The following is an 8914-nucleotide window of genomic DNA, read 5'->3' on the forward strand; positions in this document are numbered from 1 at the left end:
TGCTGTGGTCGTTAAGGAGGCGTTCACACCACCCTTGACGTACTTGTATGACAAATAATACTGGTATCACAGGTTCGCTTGTGACATGGAACCATAACCGCTCACCTCAGGTTCCCGGGAGGAGGAAGAGGTCGTGCGTTTACCCTCACTAGTGTCAGTCACTGGGTAATGAGGCGGTATGTAGGTGAGCCATGGGGAGCAGAAGGGAAGCGATCACCACGCTGAAGGAGCAGCGTTTCTCCTGTTACCTGAATAAAAAAAAAAAGTTGAGCAAAATAATCGTGTTTGATCACGTAAATGAGATGGTGTTTTTTCTCCTTTTAATTTTCCTTAGTTTTCTTAGATACACTGCAGGAGTTGGTATAGATAGTGCGAAGGTGAAAGTATGAATGGAGGCGTTAGCCTCGCCTGATGATTGTGTGGGAATGTTTCCCTTCAGCACTCTGGACCTAAGTTGCGTGTTTGATCCACTACAAGTCAACGGAACGTATAGATTTTGGATGATGTATCCCTCTGGTGGTCTTGAAGTCTCTTGGTAGGTTCTCGTGCTGAAGATTCGGCGCGGCTGCACGTCAAGGGGGACCTCACAGCCCGACGGATGAGTTCGTCAGGTTGGAGAGGCGACTTATCTGTTACCAAGTTAATTAGGAAGGCGGGCAGGTGGCATGTGACGGTCGTGGCCACTAACTAGGTTCCATAAAGGGAGCTACTTCCTGCTTCCCTTGTGAGCATTGATTGGAATGACCCAAGGTCAGTCTGTGACCTGGTGCTGGGGGTGAGAGAAGACGGGGACGCACATAATCAGACTACCAGTCACTAGAATTAAGCTTTCCTGTCGAACTGGTATTTGTATGTTTCTGCGATTCCAAGATATTGGTAAGGAAACTCGAAGCATTATTTTGCAAAACCATGAAAATGCAGATAACAACAGACCAAGTAGATCTTTTGGTATGGGGGGAAACAACTGACATTATCGCTATTCTGGTTGTTCGAACGAGTCGAACAGATAAGCTATTATCCTCACATCAAATGAGAAAGACCCCAAGCACGACTGTGCGACTCATGACCTCAAATGCTCTAGCCAAGAGTTGTGCTCAGTCCGTACCGTCGTGGTCAAGGATGTACCGCCGTGCTAAAGCATCAATGCCTTCGTCCTGAAGGGGTTAAGGGAAGACAGGTTCAGAGGTCTTAGGCGAAATTCGGTAAACCCCAACCCTGACCGTAGACTGAGTAGAAACAAGGTTCATAGGCGACATGTTTCGCGGTAGATATTAGATTTAAGATTTTATATATATATATATATATATATATATATATATATATATATATATATATATATATATATATATATATATATATACACACAGATATTGTTATATGTGTTATTGTATGCTAGGATGTCAGTTATACCCTGGAAGGGCTTTTTGCCCACACACACACAGCGCCCGGCGCTTTCACCTTTTCACGGCAGGTCCCCAATTGCCTCTGTATGACGTCTTGGGCGGGCAGCAGCAGGACATGCTTGACGCAAGACATTTCGGCTCACCAGAACAAGGGCGTCAGCGGGGAAGAACATTATAATCCTTTTCCTAGTGTTCATGTTTGACTTCGATTGAGGTTCCGGATAATTCCCGATGAAGAGGCGGAATATTCATGAAATCGGCTACGGGTAAGGGGGTCACGGTGTGGGTGGAGTGGTCATGAGGCAGGAGAGCTAGGGTTGCCGCCTCGATGGCCAAAGGCGGTTTCTTCACCGGCTTAACCCCTGGGGCACGGACGCTACGACCCGCACGACTGTCCTACCCTTGAGCACAACATTGAATGTCTTCAAAACAACTTATATACGATCCACGAACGCGATAGTACGACCCTAAAGCAGCGAAGGCACGACTCTTAGGTATGATGGCCTGGCTTTCGACCAGACCTTTGACAACCATTAAGTCACTAATTTGACCAAACTTACATTTTATTCATGTCTTTGGATGATACTCCGAAAGGCGTCGATTTTTTTTTTTTTTTTTGAGTGATGGGGGGAAGTTAGTAAGTGAATAGACGATTGTGATACAGTTGAAGTTTCAATGCATATCTTGAAAGATGATGATTACATGGGTTTTCAGCAGACGCAGAATCTTACGCAAAAAGCTTGATGAAGAGCAGTTGCCAAGTAGGTCTGGGAATCGGGGACGTAAACCTATGAGCGCAAGAGTTTTATTGTTTGTGACGGTCAGTCGATCTTCCCGCTGCTACTGTGTTGTTGTTGTTGCCGGGTGTTGACATTCTCCCATCGTTTAGCAACGGCAGGAGCAACATCCTCATCGCAAATGAAAATTAGATCTACAGAACAGAAGGCAGATGCCAGCCTTTCACCAGAAGACGTAATGTTTAGGTGCGAAGTGCGGCGTGTAGCGGAGTGGGCAGGGTAAGGAAGCTTATCTCCTGAACTAAGCCAATTAATCCAGCATACTGAGAGCACGGACTCGTATCTTCAAAACCACTCTAGTATCAATCACGAGGGATGTTGACCTTTACAGAGGGAGGGCCAGTTCTGGTCTCCGCACTGAGAGCATCGTCTGCTGAGGACGTGACGGTCAACATGGTTCGCTGGGGCTGATTACGTGCGGCATCTTCCGTGCGCCTTGCCTCCCACGACACTGATTCGGAAAATTCATTCCTGCCTGTACGTGCAGCTCACGGCAACACACAACGTTCGACGTGTTACTTTAGAAAAGCGAGAGGACAGCGAATGACGCGTACTGAAGGCTATTGCAAGCGTGGGTATTCCTAGTTCGCTTGGTGTTCATCCTGATGTGAAAGGAATGTGAACTGTATGAATACGTGATATTGTTCGAGTTGGCACTTTGATAACGTAATGGAGTTCAGCGGTGTAACCTCTCGTAAATAAAACTTCCCCAAGGACTTTCTTTCTCCGGATATTGCACTGGCTAGTCGCATTTATTTTGCTTAGTCAGTGAGGTTGGCAATGCGTTTCTCATACCTACCACCTGGGTGACATGATTCAGCCCTCTGCTACCTTGGTGTCATGCTTCGGCTCTTTGCTTGCCGCCAGGGTGTCGGAAATCATCATTGTTTCTCCCAGAGCAATAGGAAGTAACTGTCTTTCGTACTGTGTCCTGTATTGCTCGCGCGATAGCTCGCTAAAGCTTAGCATTATCTTTTTAATTTTCTGTTCATTCTTAGTCTTTCCAATTTTTTTTTTTACTGTATTTGACAGATTACAAATGCTGCAGTAAGTTCAAGACTGAAGGAGTACAAATGAAATATAGATGTTACATGATGTAAACGATGAAATAGTGATAATGATAATGATATGATTATATTAAAGATCACCAATTAGTAAATGTAGCTAGGAGCTTAGTATTTACGAAGAAAATACATACAGTGAAGACAATGGGATTATGAGAAAGGGAACTGCGTTGGAAATCAATATGTACATGAATATTATGTCTTGTTTAAGATGTTTACAGTCGCTGAGTCTTAGTCGCTGGGATGGGATTGTTGTTCTAGCAGTCTTTCCGAACTCGAATGGGCGCGATGAGGTTCTGGTAGGAAACCTCAACAAGGAGGAAGGATATCTAGCGTAAGGAGGTGACGGTGACGAAAACTGTGCACTAGTACCATCCAAACGGTCGGCTGAGGTCCAGGCAATGGATGGCGAGGCGTTGAGAGGACCAGTGTGTCTCGTGCCTCTCGATGTTGGTGTGTGAGGGACAATCCCTTTTCTAGTAACTCCCATTGTGTGGTAAGTAGGGAGGAAACCAGACTGGGAAAGCGAAGGTAGTTTTGGAAAGAAGAAAGTTGTGTATGTGTCCTTGAGATCAGGCGGTGGGAAGCGACGTGTCTTGGGTCTCCCAGCAATGCAGAGACTTTAGCTGGCGGGGACTTGATAATGGTACTGAAGTGACTGTTTCAGCTCAGCTTTATCGTCAAGAGTGACTTAGAGAAGCTCGGTAGAATTAACCAGGAGAGGGTTGGATCTAGTGAGACAATTGGGGACGGGACATGACTTGGTTTAGTTGACGGTGATGTAATTAGCGATAGTCCAGTTGTAGAGGTTTTTAAGATTGTTGTGGAGGGTTGTAGTCGTGAGGGCTGTTGACGCACTTCGAGTTCTATGTATGCCTGACCATCTGCTATCAAAATGGATTAATCTCTGTGTTAAACGTAGTTTTCCCTTTCATGTTGGTCATGCTAACTAGTAATGGCATTAATCCCCTAACAAAGCGAGCGTGAGTGAAGCTCTTGTATAATTCATTTACGTTTTTTCTTACAGTTCATGCTGATGAATCTGTCACGCAAGTAAATAATCAGTATATCAGGTCTGTACAGTTTTACGTCATGGCATTGTTTAGAGTTTCATCACTTCACAAAGTTTTAGTTTCCAATAGTTTGTGATTTGGCTGGTTTGTTTTGATCCTCTTAGTGACGTGACTGGCTGACGTCATGCGGCCGCTGCTCCTGTCAGACTGGCTACCACCTGTCACCACACCAGACAAACGTACGAGTGGGAAATAAACAGAAAATGTTAACTATGACAGTGAATTCGATCGTGAAGAAAACGCCTTGATGCTTACGCCTTAATCAAGAAGTCAGCACTCTTCATTACCTTCTTTCTGTTTACAAGACATATTACGTAATCATTTAGAACTCTACTGAGGGTTTAATCAAAATACTATACTCATAAATCATTATTTACGTGTAAAGTAACTATAGACAAGCCTACGTACACTCAAGTGCTTCACTTACAGGGAACACATGAGGGAATAGTATTACGCAGGGAAAATCCAGCATCGTAAATTACTGGAAAGGTCGCTTGGCTGATGTGGCGGACGCACACCTGGGGCTGTCTAACTCCTGCTACATGTTGTAAACACGGATCATGCCTGCCACGTGTTGCTTGCGGGCCAATACGTAGCCTGTGTGTGTGATGACCAGCCCCAGCTCTGTGTGGTGACCAATGCCGGTACTTGACCTGTGTGAGTTGACCAGTGCCAGTACGTGGCCTGTGTGTGGTAACCAGTGTACCAGTAGGTGGCCTGTGTGGTGACCAGTACCAGCACGTGGTCTGTATGTGGTGACCAGTACCAGCACGTGGTGTGTGTGATGACCAGTACCAGCACGTGGTCCGTGTGTGGTAACCAGTACCAGCACGTGGTGTGTGTGGTGACCAGTACCAGCACGTGGTCTGTGTGTGGCGACCAGTACCAGCACGTAGTCTGTGTGGTGACCAGTACCAGCACGTGGTCTGTGTGTGGCGACCAGTACCAGCACGTAGTCAGTGTGTGGCGACCAGTACCAGCACGTGGTCAGTGTGTGGTGACCAGTATCAGCACGTGGTTAGTGTGTGGCGACCACTTGGGTAAGACCCAGCTGCACTAGTTTGCTCATCACAGGAAACACTGTAGAAATGGGTTTCCTGAGACTGAAGACCAGAACTTTTTACTTTATTCCATACCAGTAAGTGTGACCTTACCAACGGAAGATGTTAGACACGTAATTTCAGTGGTGAAGGACGGTCAGTGGTAAGTGAGCTCACACTTGGCCCACCTGCAGCAAGGCAGTGGTTGATAGCTACAATGACTCTCAGCCAATGCGTCATGTAAAGTGAACAGACATAGATGGGATCATAACCTATTGGTCAGAGAAGGTGTTCAGGACATGCTAAGGATAAGACGACCGTCAGCAGGAGTACTCCAGCCGTTGCAACACCCAGGGAGTCTGTCTGTCTCCCCGTCTCCACTATGCGGTGTAGAGGACATGGCTTTGTCATCAGAGCCGGGTCACGATGGGGTAGGGAGAGGAAGTAAGGTTTTCCCGTGAATTTCAAATATCATATGAGGCGGTCTGGTTATGATTCACTCTTCCAGCGGGAATTCTTAGGTTCGCTCAGAGGGGGATCTCTCTCCATGAGAAATAAGTTTACGGTGAATGTCAATTCTACTGGGATTTTGTTTTCGCCAGGCCTTCCAGTGACGGGCCGTCCCAAATGTCGCCCTGGAAAAGGTCCTGGAAACTAAGACACCCGAAGAGACGACGCGGAAGTGTATTGAGAGGTTGACCTCGACTTGAAAGCGTAGTCAGCATATTCGACCGACGTTTGTGGATAGTTTAAGCGATGTTGGAGGGGTGACCAGACATGAACCTTATGCAGGCATCTCCAATGATTGTTCTGTCTCTCGGAGCTCACGATCGAGGAATGAATGTATTTCTAGGGGTACAGAAAACTTCGAGTTGTTCTGAAGTCCTGGGACATAAGCTGCCCCATGTAATGATGTGGACAGCTTCGTCTGGTAAATACCTTTACGATCCTTGCCTTTTTTTTTCTTCGTCGAAGTGCGAGTCTTGCCGAGATATGGTTTTGTGCCGCAACCGAACGTTCACGTCTTGTTGGAGAGGTCTGGTCTCAGTAAGGATGCAGCAGCTGCTCATTACGCATTCTTAGCTCGTAAGCATCTTAGTGTCTTGTTTGCGATTCAGAAGGGAGTTCGGGGCTCCGATCACTTCCCTGCACGGCTGGTGTGGCCCGGCGGGAAGTCCTCGTCCCTTATCCTGCCTTAACTCGCTCTGGGGTACTGTCCATGGGCAGGTGTCACAACAACCCCTTCTGACAGCGGAATAACTTGGGGGAGGCAGCGCACAATGCACCTGCACTCACCTGCTTAGTTGTCTTGACAACTTGTGCTCCCAGTCATGGGGACTGTTGCCGAAGTATCAGAGAGTTGCATGCCACTGGTCTTTAATTTCACCCATAGATGTAAAGACGTTAAAAACAAAAGAAAAATGAATAGATTCCGTGGTGAGTAAAGTCGCCTTTCCATGAAGGCGAAATTCTACGTCTTCATCAGACGTATAAAACGAAAAGGATTGAACTTCGACGTGCATCTACGTGCCATAAAGGCGAAAATTACAGGAGAGAGTGTGTGGGCAACGCTTGTTTGTGGTGCTAGTGTTGATGGAGTGTTGTAGTTCTGATGGGGTAAGCGCTGTAGTGCGTCGTAGTGGTGGTAGTGTAGGGAGGCGTTCTAGTGGTAGTTTGTTGGTGGTGGTGGAAGCACCGTTGGTAGCGGTTACCTGTCCCTGCTCAACTGAGTTCTTAGAAATGAGGTGTTGTTTCCCGAGATCGTGGAGGCAACACCGTCCACACCTGGCGGGGAAGGCCTCCAACACCCCCCCCCCCCCCCCACACACACACACACACACACACCGTCCATCACCTGACAACGTTATCATTCTGGGTGTCAACGCGGCTCAGTAGTTCACTCTAGTCATGCCAGTTTCTCGTTAAGTATAGTGGAATCCTGGGCGGGGATGAAGGATGGTGTGGGACGGGGTGTGTGTGGAGTCGTCTGGTGTGAGGGTAGCTCGAGAGATGACGCTGGCTTCCACAAGTGGTCAGGGTCTGGTCTTGGGGCTTGAACACTACGCCAGGATCCTCAGGCTGTTTTATGAAGGGCTGATGATCCTTCCCGGTACAGCAGCGGCGCCGGTGGGTGTGTTGTAGTGGGGTCCCAGTAGGTCGAGAACCCTCCGTTGTTTACAACCATCTTCAGTGTGCCGGTGGGTTGGATGTGAGGTGCACAACGGACCAGTTTGTTCAGTTAATGAAAATCCTTTCCCTTTACCCTTGCATGGAGGGGCAAGGTTCTTCAGAGAACGCTCAACTTTACCTTTTATCTTTTGTTTGTAGTTTAAATACTTACAACATAAAGGGTATGACGCTTAATAACAATGAGTTTACGAATCGCTATCTTTTGTCAGAACAATAACTTCCCAATCTACATGAATGTGAATATCTTAATTCTTTGATGTCCCCTTTACGCGGGAGGTGATTATGGCTTACGCAACGCAACAGTCCAAAATTTTGTGGAACAGTTATGATAATCAAAATTGAATATCTGTAGACATATCTTGTAAACGAAAGTAGATTATCCATGTCGTATCAAGTTGTTTAGATTCGTCAAAGTTGATAGATATTAGGAGCGTAAGTCATGAAGTCAGAGGACGTCTCTGAGGCAGGACTCGAGCACCGAATACATGTCTTTATCTTCGTCTTCATCACTTCATTAGTGTTACTCTCCCATCCCTCTTGGGGGCGGAGGTGGGCGCATGGTCGACGGGTCTATCCTTCAGCAGGTTTTGACGTCATGCAAGTTGTCACTGCTTTAAAGCTTGCAAGTCTTTGATTACTTTTTTATGTTTAGAGGCAGCAGGAGGAGGAGAGAGGAGAGGGCAGGCATACGAGGCTGATGAGGCGCTGCTCTGCCGTACCTGACTCAACATATTGTTTCCACAGCCTTAAGGCCAGCACTACTGACGGCCGCACGCCTGAGAGGATATCAAACCCCCTAATTGTTGTGTTCTTGTCAACATTACCAGGTGGCCTACAGCTGCTGGGGAAGAGGTTGGTGAGGCTTCCTCATCTCCGTGGGGCCCTGGAGCCTTCCAAATGGAGTTAGTGACGGAGGGAGGATGTTCCTGTGATGCCCTTGCTGACTAACCCTGGTGCTGCTAACGGCGTGGGGTAAGAGGTTTTATAGCTACGTTGACGCTCGAGATGTTGGAGCGAGGTTGTCTTACCTTCTTGGCACACAGAATCATATGTTAATGACGAGGGGGATTAACTTGGTGCGTTAGATAACGAAGGAGGAAATTATTATTTGAAAGTAATACTGTAGCATGGAATACTGGCTCTCAAGTGATAATAGTGCCGTAAGAACAGCTGTATTTTTATTTTCAAAAACGTAGAGTGGTTGTTTATCAAAAGAAACGACAAATAATGTGATGATCATTTATTTTCACACGTCTTCCTAAACGTCTGGGAGGGGCCAAGGGGACACCACACACTCATGGATGAATCCACGTGTATACAAGGTATAGAGGAACGTACTCATCCACC

This window comes from Panulirus ornatus, chromosome 38 (genome assembly GCF_036320965.1).
Source record: "Panulirus ornatus isolate Po-2019 chromosome 38, ASM3632096v1, whole genome shotgun sequence".
Classification (NCBI taxonomy): Eukaryota; Metazoa; Arthropoda; class Malacostraca; order Decapoda; family Palinuridae; genus Panulirus; species Panulirus ornatus.